Consider the following 12,889-nt stretch of genomic DNA (forward strand, 5'->3'; position numbering starts at 1 on the left):
ACACTGACGGCGGCGGTGCACAAATGCTGCGCAGCTAGCGCCATTCGACGGCCAACACCGCGGTTCCTGGTGTGTCCGCTGTGCCGTGCGTGTGATCATTGCTTGTACAGCCCTCTCGCAGTGTCCGGAGCAAGTATGGTGGGTCTGACACACCGGTGTCAATGTGTTCTTTTTTCCATTTCCAGGAGTGTAGTTCTAAGGGGACGTTTCAATCTTACAGAAGCGCTAGGACATCAAGGTGCGCAGGAAGAAGTTCTACGACGTCTAGAGCGTAGGAGAATTTTGTGGCGGTTCGTAAAGTGTGCTGGATTCAGCTGGACCGTTGCTCACCACCGGTATGGGCGTGGCTTCGAGTCCCCGTCAGAATAGTCAACATTCATGGATGTAGCAGTAACAGGAGCTATCGCATGAAGCAAAAAAAAAAAAAAAAAAAAAAAAAAAAAAACTTCATACGAGCACATGCACTATTCTGAATGCTGTCCCACAAAGATTACCTTTAATATGCATTGTTATTTATTTTCTATATTATTCAGTACATCGTCAGGTTGGCAAATGTACACATGTTGGTCTACATTACAACGTGCTTTTCTCAAAGTATCTATTAGAAATTACGTATTTTTAAAACATTCACCAATAAGCATTGTCGTATCCGACACGTTACAGCTGCAGAAAAGTTCACAATAAATATTGGAATACACCACGCTCGGCTTCAGTGCCTTTGTGAACTCTTTGAAGGATATGTTTGCTGTTTGTCTCTGTGCCTCTACATGTTCTCTAATACGGGCAGCGGCGTACATGATGCGACCAAGCAGTTCAATTCGCGTATTCACCTTTTATTTGGATACCTAAGACTTCATCGTACCTCATAAACAAAATTCTATTAGCTGGCGATCTTGGTGGGCAGGGAATTGTACTACCACCACCAATCCAGCTATTGGCTGAGGCACATACGTGAGCAACTAGCGCAAAAACAAATGTGCGTTAAATGATCCTATCTCGGAAATCATTCGTCCATACGACGTTGTTTGCTTCGAGTGAGCGTTCCTGTCATGCCCCTGAATATTGATCGTTCTCCTCGAGCACACTTGAAAGGGGGGAGGGGGGGAGGCGCTTGATAGGGTGTAGGAAAACCATTGGTATTGTCCGCCCCTGGTAGCTGAGTGATTTTCTCCGCTCAGGGACTGGGTGTCGTGTTGTCCTTGTCATCATCATTTCATCCCATCGACACGTAAGTCACCGCAGTGGCGTCAACTCGAAAGACTTGAACCAGGCGAATGCTGTACGCGACGCGAGGCCCTAGCCACACGGCATTTCCATTTTCATTGGTATTCAAAACATATCCCAATTGTTTCGGGCTGGTTAAATACAGATCCTCTACGGTTTTCAAGGCAATATTGTATCACTGTCGCTGCAAAACAGTGGCAAGTTCAGGTAACAGTGATGGAGATGAATAGCGAGCAAGCATCCCCCTCTACGTACTACCCACAAACGCAGAATAATACTGAGATGTGGCGACTGCGGTCGCTGGGGCAGATGGGAAAATTCCCCCTCGTGCTCACAAGACCAGTCCTGAAAGGTGAGAGCTGTGTGGACAGGGGCCGCTGTCGCCTTTGAACTCAGCATCACCAGTGGGGAACAAGTATCGTACCATAGTCATCTTGAGGTTGAAGCTCTTTTGTCCGTGTTTACTTTAACAACACAAATGTTTTTGGATGGGGTCCGCATTTAGCAAAACACAATTTTGTTTTTCATCCCAAACGTGCTTCACTGCAGTTGCAGTATCATCAGTGGGATTTCATTTTACGGCTGTTAAACATAAAGAATGTTTTGTACTGTTTGTACAGACGTAAATATTAGTTTTTAAAATCGTAATTACAAGTTTTTGAAACACACATAAAATTATGTATTCATACCTTTTTACCACGTAATGTGGTTCTCCTGAGGTATTATGTGTTTATAGTGCCTACTTTCTTCCAAAGTTTGTTATCTGCAACCATATATAACTTAATATGGAAACATTATTTAAGCAAAAATTACGATTTGGAAACTGTTATGGCTATGCCTTAAATGAATTAATTCCGTGTGGAAGATTCTGTGTGTCAGTGTGTGTGAGTGTGTCTGTTTACATTATGTTTCACTTACGTTTTCTTTTCTCCTCACCTTCTTCACTGTGAAATTCTGTATATTGAGCTGTCACTGACACTGTTTCACTGTTTACCAGCTGTAAACAACAAGATGGCGACCACTGGAACAGTTGAAGGTGTTCCTAGCAGTTATTTTGAATCTCTCAGAGGTGTATGTACCATTTAGTGTGTGTGTGTTTATGTGAAACAGAGAGAGAGAGAGAGAGAGAGAGAGAGAGAGAGAGAGAGAAAGAGGCAGTTTGAGAATTTATTATGATTATTTAATTATTTAGTTTTGTGTGTGTAAGTGTGTATGTGTGTGTGTGTGTGTGTGTGTGTGTGTGTGTGTGTGTGTGTGTGTGGAGGGCTAAGGGGGAGGGGGGTTCTACAGTTTGGTGTTATCTACATAGCTCTGTGTAATGGAACTCTTTCTCTGCCCTCAAAGGATAATTAAATAACACCGTTCTACAGAACTCCCTCTCGCCATTACCCTTCACACACACACACACACACACACACATACATACATACATACATACATACATGCACAAAATTAAATAATAATAAAATAAAAAAATTATAAATAATGCTAATAATGAAAGATCTTCAAACCTAATCCCTCTCTCTGTCTCTCTCTCTCTCTCTCTCTCTCTCTCTTTCACGTAACCACATACAAAATGGCACCTACACCTCCGAGAGGTTGAAAACAACTGCCAGAAACACCTTCAGCTGTTCCACTGTCTGCCATCTTGTTGTTTACAGCTGGTAAACAGTTACAGTGACAGCTCAGTATGCACAATTTCACAGTGAAGAAGCTGAGGAAGAAAGACAACGTAAGTGAAACATAATCTAAATACACACCCATCCACCCATCCACCCCCCCCACCCCCACCCCCTCCCACACACACACATACACACACACCCACACACAACCACACCAACCTTCCACATAGAATTAATTAATTTCAGGCATAGCCATAACAGTTTACAAATCGTAATTTTTGCTTAAATAATTTGTCTACATTAAGTTGTATATGGTTACAGATGACAAACAGTGAAAGAAAGGAGGCACTTGCAACTGCGATTTGAAAAACTAATATTTACGTCTGTACTAACAGTAAAAAACATCCTTTATGCTTAACAGCCGTACAATAAGAGCCCACTGATTATGCTGCAATTGCAGCGAAACATGTTTGGGATAAAAAACTAAATTGTGTTTTGCTAAAGGCGGACCCGATCCAAAAACATATGTATCGTACCATAGGTAGGATCTGATCAGCGAAAACGGGTCACATAATGCTTGCAACAGATCGACCTTGGAGAATAACCATGGAATACAGTGATAGGGCGATATGGCTGCCGAAATCATCACTTCCCCCCGCCTTCCCCCTCCATACACACACACAGACACACACACACACACACACACACACACACACACAGCGAGGAGTCTGTATCAGTGGGTTGGGACGGTGTAGGCACGACCTAAACTAGGCTATAAGTTGGAAACCACGTTTTCCTCCCGTTGCGGGAATTTCCATCACCGATGGATCAGTTTTGGAATTCGAACTCGCTTTGAAATTCATAGCCTATGGAATTTATTTTCTGTTGTTTTGGTGCTAGTATGGTTCGTGAGTGCGACGTTCATTCCTGCCATGATTTTTGCAGCTGTCGTCCTCTTATTGTGACTGATCCGTTTTAGACTCAACGGTATTACTTAACTGTGTCAGCGGTTAGAGAGGTACGATGAAGGGCACATTTCTGCCGCCGGTGTTTAACGTTGTGTTCGCATTTCACGTCACCACAGATCAAGAGAACCGACAAAGATGAAAACCTAAATGATTTTATTTAACTACTGACTTTAATTCAGTTGGAAACTATTGGCGAGAAAGTGTTAGGCAAACATATAGTCAGGGAATTGGTCGCGGATGTGTTTCAGGGGTACAGTCTACGAATTTTCGAGTACCTGAAGATGAAGTGGCAAACAACGGAAAAAATATTTCAGGCATGTCCGACAGTGACATTGGCGCCTGAATTGTGTTTCGGCGGTAAAAATTAGTCACTTGCATAATAGTGTATTATGAAGGAAAAATATTTGTTCTTATTATTACAGAATACTCCAGGCTTGATTTGTTTCTTTCAAAAATCACCAACTATGCACGGATATTCCGCAAACCGGATAGTCCATATCTGGGTAATTGGGAGTATGTTTCTCATTTAGTTCTTAAATGTGATGAACCTAAAGCCCCCTCGAATTCCAACTTTCTAACACTCTAGACTTGGACTATCCACTACTTTCACAGGAGGAAATAAGGAAAGCTATAATGAGGCTTCACAAGAATAACATTTCAGCAGAAGACGGAATCCAGCTTGAAACCACAGAAGCTGAAGGCGAGTGCCTCCATAAGAGACTCTAACTAATCCAGGGGAGAGTCCAGAAAATTGATAGACACAGTCATCTGCCCTAGACGCAAGAAAGATTACAAAATGGACTACGAACGCTGCAGAAGAAGCGCGCTCTGAACGTCTGCTGTAAGGTCCTGTACAAATGTAAAGGAGCCGCTCGCTGGAAGAGTGAGTGCTGAACATGAGGGTGGTTTCAGAAAGGTCAGTTCAGCTGTGGACAACATCTGTGTACCGCGCTCATCACACAGTAGATGTGGTAACTTGATCAACAAAAATGGCTCTGAGCACTATGGGACTTAACATCTATGGTCATCAGTCCCCTAGAACTTAGAACTCCTTAAACCTAACTAACCTAAGGGCATCACACAACACCCAGCCATCACGAGGCAGAGAAAATCCCTGACCCCGCCGGGAATCGAACCCGGGAACCCGGGCGTGGGAAGCGAGAACGCTACCGCACGACCACGAGATGCGGCCAATCAACACCTTCGTGTGATCTTTAGAGATGTAAAGAAGGCGCACGACTGCAGTCGCCGAGGGAGCCTCATGAATTGCCTGATTTAACTTGAAACACCTAAGAGACTCATTAGCCTAGTTACAGTTTGTCTCACTTATTCAAAAGCGAAAGCGAAAGTCGAGAGTCAAACCATGGAGTTAACATCATCACAGGGTTGGCACAAGTAGTTGGTGAGATATTCCTCAGCCCGGTTCCAGAAGTGATACAGAAGGAAGCGCTCCATAAGAATCGCGGAAATATCGACGTTCTAAAGTGAAAAAATCACATATCTCGCACTAGCAGATGACGTGGCCCCGTTGTCCAAATCCAGGGAGAAACTGAAGCAGTTGAGCGAGGCCGCGGAGGCTGCAGCGAGCAGAATCGGTCTCCTGGTGAGTGAATCAAACACCGAGGACCTGGTGAAGAACGGGACTCGTACTTATTCGAGGTACCCGTTCCAGCTACTGGCAGTCGGTACCCGATACTGCAACATCGTTTATGATTTTAAATACCTAATGGTGATCCATACAGAGAATGCGTCGCGCGTGACAGAGATAAATGTGTAGATTCCAGCCCAAAACCGGCCGTATTTCAGTCTCAATACGCTTTTTAAAATTCCGCTGCCCGACGAATTTTAAGTGTTAGCTGTAAAAATCACTGATCCAACAAAGAGTAATGCATTGTTTCGAAACTCAGAGAGCCCATTACTTAAACAATTATCTCCAAATCCATGGTCCCGCACGAGATGAAACCACTGGAGGCTCTGGTGTAATTGTGAGCTTGCAGGGTGTTGTGTGCTGTCCTTAGGTTAGTTAGGTTCAAGTAGTTCTAAGTTCTAGGGGACTGATGACCATAGATGTTAAGTGTGGTGTCACCGCTAGACACCACACTTGCTAGGTGGTAGCTTTAAATCGGCCGCGGTCCATTAGTACATGTCGGACCCGCGTGTCGCCACTGAGTGATCTCAGACCGAGCGCCACCACACGGCAGGTCTCGAGAGACTGACTAGCACTCGCCCCAGTTGTACGACGACGTTGCTAGCGACTACACTGACGAAGCCTTTCTCTCATTTGCCGAGAGACAGTTAGAATAGCCTTCAGCTAAGTTAATGGCTACGACCTATCAAGGCGCCATTTGTACCATTGCATGTATCTGAAGATAGTCTCACTTGTATCATCAAGAATGCTGTATACCAAAGGACGATATAAAAGTTAAGTGTTCTAGTAGCTACGTTCTTTTCTTTATCACATTCATTACGAATCCTGTTCCAGACTTCGCGCCAGTCGGCGTGTGTGTACGCGTGCCCTTTCGGCTACCCGTCACTGTGGACTGCCTGCCTTGTCAGGCCACAACATTGGCGACGCGGATTAATCAGGATCTTGTTCTTTCTCATTGCTTACATTTACTCGTGTCAAGGCTTCGCCACATTCTCCAGATGTATTGTCATGATCGCCCTATTGCCTTTGCGTCCAAATTTCTCTCGTCAGCGCAACGGAATTATTCACAAATAGAGAAAGAAGCTTTGGCTCTCGTATTTGGTGTTACGAAGTTTCACGATTTCTTGTATGGTCGTCACTTTACCATCATCACAGACCACAAACCTTTGACATCGCTTTTTCATCCGCACAAGCCTGTACCTCCACGTGCAGCGCAGAAATTCATTTGCTGGTCTCTTTTTCTCTCGCAGTACCGCTACGATATCTTGTATCGGTCCACTGCTAAGCACGGAAACGCCGATGCGTTGTCCCGTTTGCCTGTTGCTGAGGATCGAGCATTCGATTCTTCCAAACTTGCTTGCATGTTCATTGATGCGGAAACCGATGACGTGGTCGAATCGTTTCCGATTGATTTTCGTCGTGTAGCTACAGCCACAGCTGCTGACCCTCTCCTTGCTACTGTTTTGCGTTTTGTTGCTACGCAATGGCCCTTGTCAAAGTCGCGGATCGAGGATCTGTTGGTTCGCCGATTTTTTGCTCACAAGGAGAGACTTTTTGTACGACGTGGTGTTTTGTTGTTGCATTCTGATAATGATCAGTCCAGAGTCGTGGTCCCGCGTTCGTTACAGTCCTCTGTCTTACGTCTCCTTCACCAAGGACATTGGGGTATAGTGCGCACGACACAACTTGCTCGTCAGCACTGTACTTGGTTCGGAATCGATGCTGCGATTACGAATATGTGCTCTTCTTGCATGGCGTGTGCCGAACAACAATCCGCACCGCCGCGGAAATTCTTTGCATGGCCGAAAGCCACTTCCCCTTGGCAACGCTTGCACATAGATTTTGCCGTTCCATTCTGGAATGCTCGATGGTTGGTTGTGGTCGATGCTTTCAGTAATTTTCCTTTTGTTGTCCGGATGTTTTCCACGATGTCTTCTGCCACCATCCAAGCGTTGTCTGCTATTTTTTGCATTGAAGGTCTTCCACAGACTATTGTTTCCGACAATGGTCCACAATTCATGTCCGCAGAATTTCAGTCATTCTGCAAGGCCAATGGTATTCAACATCTGACATCCGCGCCGTTTTCGCCTCAGTCAAACGGTGCCGCTGAACGATTGGTCCGGACTTTCAAGTCACAGATGTTGAAGTTGAAAGAGTCGCATTCTCGGGAGGACGCGTTATTGCTCTTTTTGTCTTCGTATCGCTCTCAGCCCCGCGTGGTCGCTCGCCGGCTGAGTTGCTCCACGGTCGTCCTCATCGAACCTTGATGTCTTTGCTGCATCCACCGCATCAGGTTCCTGTGCAGCAGCAGACTCCTGCTTTTGCTCCTGGCGACGTTGTCTTCTATCGCAACTATCGAGGTTCACGGCGTTGGCTCGCAGGGCGCATTCTTCGCTGCCTCGGCCGCGCGATGTATTTGGTTTTGGGGGCCTCTGGTGAGGTGCGTCGGCATCTCAATCAGCTGCGCCTCTGTCGTCGCCTGGGTTCTGCCGCTCCCCGTCTGCTTTCAGCGACGGTGCCGTCCGGTCAGCGCCCTGGGGACCCATCTACTGGCTCGCCTCATCCCCAGGTGTTACCGACGATGCCTTCCATTTTGCCTCATGGCGTCGCGCCGCCGCCGCAGCCGCCGCCGGCGCCGCCCGCAGTAGACGCTTCGCTGCAGCCGCCAAGCGCCTCCCTGGGTCACGCGCCGCCGCTCGCTTCCCGTGACCAGCTGTCCTCCGCCATGGAATTCTTGCCCGCTCCGGACCATATGTCGTCGCGCGTCGGATACCCCGACGCAATGGAGGTCGACCCTTCGGCCCCTCCTGTCTCATTACGGGCGCATACACCGCATGTTGATGTGCACCCTGGACTAGGTTTTCAGGCGTTTCCTAGCTCCCCTCGGACCGAATGGCAGGGTGCGGGTGGCACAGCCTCGCCTGTTGTTAGGCTCCCCACCTCATCGCATACGTCAACATGGGGTCCTCCCCACGGCGGGCGGAAGCCTTATCTCACGACCGTTCGCCGATTTGGGGGGGAGGAACGTGGTGTCACCGCTAGACACCACACTTGCTAGGTGGTAGCTTTAAATCGGCCGCGGTCCATTAGTACATGTCGGACCCGCGTGTCGCCACTGAGTGATCGCAGACCGAGCGCCACCACACGGCAGGTCTCGAGAGACTGACTAGCACTCGCCCCAGTTGTACGACGACGTTGCTAGCGACTACACTGACGAAGCCTTTCTCTCATTTGCCGAGAGACAGTTAGAATAGCCTTCAGCTAAGTTAATGGCTACGACCTATCAAGGCGCCATTTGTACCATTGCATGTATCTGAAGATAGTCTCACTTGTATCATCAAGAATGCTGTATACCAAAGGACGATATAAAAGTTAAGTGTTCTAGTAGCTACGTTCTTTTCTTTATCACATTCATTATGAATCCTGTTCCAGACTTCGCGCCAGTCGGCGTGTGTGTACGCGTGCCCTTTCGGCTACCCGTCACTGTGGACTGGCTGCCTTTTCAGGCCACAACATTAAGTCCCGTAGTGCTCAGAGCCAGATCTACAGCAGTGTAAACATTGTAGGTCTGCTGAGAACCAAACGGCTTGTATGGACAGATCGTGTCTGGAATGGACAAACATCGATGGGGATTGAAATCCATTTCGATTTTATTAACAATGCAAGAAGACCATCGATTAGACGAAAGTAAAGGCAGAGAGACAGAACCCATGACGAATCCCTGCAGATCGGCATAGAGAGCGATCTGTTGATCCGTGCAAATAATTCGCACTCTGTTCTGATCAGTCATCGATAGAACAAATAAGTTCATGTTAACATCTTATTAATGCAAAGTATTATATTTTCAATAGTAGCGCCATACGTTATTGTAAAAAATCGATATCATTATATTGTTAACAAATAAGCCCTCGGTCACAAATATTAAGTCAAAATTGACCTGGTTTCGACGCTACTATGAGCGTCGTCTTCAGAATTAGACTAACTGTACTAAAACATTAGGTATGTAGTACATTAATAAAATTAAAGTTTGTACTGACTCGAAAAGATGCAGTACTTACAAGTCACATATTAAAAAAGATCTCAGCCAGAAAGGCGACGCCATGAACACTTGCCAGATGGCGAGCCGCTAAGGGCTGCTCGTACTGTGGACAGGGGTTGCAACAAGACTGAGGTGCGCACTTTAGAAAGCGTGGGCAACTGACACGCTCTCTGAACCCTAGCAGCTATGTTCAAAGTTTTACGATATCATTATGTACAAAATTGTTAACTGTAATAGATATTATGATAAACAGATACTGTCTTTGTCAGATTATTTCACTTTTTAAAACTTTTTTATTTTAAAAATGTTCTTTGAAAATAATGTTAAGAGTTGTTATGTGTTCATCGTTCACGGTTTGGTTGTATGTGCCTTTAGAACAAACATAAATATCACTGAATGTGCGAACTCATGAAAAAGAGAAGTATAACCGTCCATGCCAAGAAACAGGTTCTGGTAAATATAGTCCTGCCCTTTGAAGCCTCTGACTTGTGTTTTATTAATGGTCACAGAGAAGGCTACTTTCATTGGGAATTGTTCTCTTAGCACTTGGAAAAGCATGGTGGGATCTGGAGGTGTGAGGTTAAACTGGGATGTGAGAACAGTTTTATCGGAACCAATGACTTTATTAGTGCTGACGTACTGGCCTAAGTAAGTTGTCAGTAATCTTGTACATTAATTTTTTTATAGATTTTTCTGCCATTGGATATGGTGGTAACAAACTACCGTAATTACAAGACCAATTTTTAGGAACTTTGACCACTTCATTGAAGTGATGCGATTTTCTAAATCATCGTTACCCCATTTAAGTATTTATTCAGTGAAAAGTGAATCACCATTTGCCCTCATATTTTGAGTCAACTTATCAATTTTAACATGTGAACATAAAAGTGACCGTTTAACTGCAGTTTCGACAATGGTTGCTCTATTGGAATGTCTAATGACGAGTAACACTTGACAGAAACCCCCACCAAACAGAGTTATTTTGCCTTCAAAAGGGTCGTTATTATTGATTATATCCCTCGAAAGTCTAGCTTAGCGCGTCCTTTGGGAACCACTGAAATCTCGCCCCCATGTCATGAGACAGGTGTAACGGACTGTTTGTGCGTGCTTGGTGTGTGTACGAATCGACGAGGCGAATACGCTCCCGACGGCTACAGGGAATTTGAAAGTCGAATGTGATGTGCGTCCTCAGACTGGCAGCAGTGCCTGCCTACGCAACTTGTTTCCTCCTCGTAAAGTGTGACACAAAGTTTTGTAGTCAAATGTATTATCGGGAGCCTCCCGGCCTGTCATTAAAATAGCATTTGGCAATCTTATTTCTTACGGAATGTAGGACTCCCTCAGCTATTGCCACCTGTTCTTCATTTAGGTTTCATAAGTTTTCTTTTCATTCGTACGTTCACGTAAATCAGTTTATTCGTGCAGTACATGCCGATTGCTTCAAGAAAAGAAACAATCGTAGTTGTCCATAATAGTAAACTTAGATTGTCAATAGGTGGTGCCTTATAAATTCCTTACATCGATATATATGACCGAAATCGCGTGATAGATTACGCTTGAATAAAGAATCCAAACAACTTCAACAGGTGTTGCGCATGTAAGTTAAACAAATTGTCGAAGATGGAACCTTCTACACTGTTTTTATAAACTCGTTTTGAAAGTAAATTTTGCTAAGTAAACAATAACTTTCAACTATTTGTGTAATTTTAGTCATTGTAGGTGAAATAAAACTTGAATATGAAGCCTCAGTCATTAATTTTTATGAAGTACTACGGAATATACGACCCACCGAATAAAAAGGTAGAGAAATAATAAATACGATTGGGTGCAGGAAGCAAGCAACAGAATCACTGGTAAAAGGAGCTTTGTAGGTACGTAAAGTCAAGGAAAGAAGAGATTAGGTAAGTTTATCGTTACGTATGGTGCACGAAAGTTCAGCTACTTAGAGTACATATTTTATTAGTGCCCGCTCAAATAGCTGCCTGCAGTAAGTGGCACTTTGCGTACATGTGCTTTGCCTGCAGTAAAGCGTTTCTGTCCTTTCTGACAAATGACTCGACCGCTTTCCTAGCCGGTTGTAGGCGGGCAGTTCCAGCGATAAAACGCAAAGCCACAGGCTGCTAGATGGGGCACGCGTAAATCGGTACATGCACTCGAAATATTTTTTTAGACATGACGTGCAAATTCATTGTTTTCTAACAGCTCTGAAGTCCATCGACCGTAAATTCAATGCATAAATTGTTAGCCACAAAAAACTACTGCATACGGTTCAAAATGCAAACGCACTGTTGCGTAAAATTACCTGCTGTTGCATGAAAACGGCTTCATTCGCTGGAAAGTAGCTTCCACACATAACCACATCTGCAACTGTTCGGAAATATTCGCCATCCTGCTGAATCTAGTGAACGGTTTTTAAAATTTTGAAAATAAGTTCCGCGGGAACAATGCAGTCGAAGCAGGAAAAGTTAGGATCCTCATCCAGAATGATTTTCCACTGTTTAATGGAGCGTACGCCGATTTGACACCTCCTCGAAGATCAAAACTATGTGTGGGAGTGCGACCCGTTACTGGGATGTTTGTCTTTCACGAGCAAGCAGTGAGCCGACCGAGCTCTCCAATCACAACTCACGAACAACCATTTACAGCTTCACTCCCGCCAGTACCTCATCTCCTAACTTCCAAATTTCACAGAGGTTCTCCTGCATAGCTTGCGGGACTCGCACTCCTGGAAGAATACTGCGGAGGAATACCTTGGGTCCAGCCTAAACTGTTGTCTCGAGAACGAATTTTCACTCTACAGCGTAATGACCGTTGGTCTGAAACTGGCGGGAATGAACCAATGAGGCGTGCCTGTATAAATCAGTCGACAAGAACAACTGCTCGCTAAAGGAAAATGCCTTAAGTTCGTTTCCCCGTTCGGGACACAGTTTTGATCTAACTGGAAGATGGAAAACGTAAACACTCCGCAGCAGAGTGAAAATTCTGTTTGGAAGAAATCCCCTATGTGGCAACTAAGTTATTTCTCCTTTTTTGTCGCACATGCTTAATTTACGAAAAGAATTTTAAGAAATAAAAGAAATATTTGCTACAGGAATGACTCCTTCATTCAGTACACATGCTAGGTGCAAGCGACCATCATCACACCCCAATTCCCCTGCACTTCATCAGATGAAACTGTTCTTAGGCCGAACTACATGAAACAAGGGCTAAGATACTAGCTTCGCTATAGAGAGGACCCAGATGCACAACATGTCCAGCCATCTCTCCCTACATCACTTCAGGCGACGTCTGGGATGCTTCTGTCGAGTTCGCGAGTAGTCTTCTCAGTAGTCTTCTTCCCCATTCTTGGCCAACGTGTGCTAATGCTCCGGCTCTAATGATCTAGGCG

The sequence above is a fragment of the Schistocerca nitens genome, chromosome 9 (assembly GCF_023898315.1).
Source record: "Schistocerca nitens isolate TAMUIC-IGC-003100 chromosome 9, iqSchNite1.1, whole genome shotgun sequence".
In the NCBI taxonomy this organism is placed as follows: domain Eukaryota; kingdom Metazoa; phylum Arthropoda; class Insecta; order Orthoptera; family Acrididae; genus Schistocerca; species Schistocerca nitens.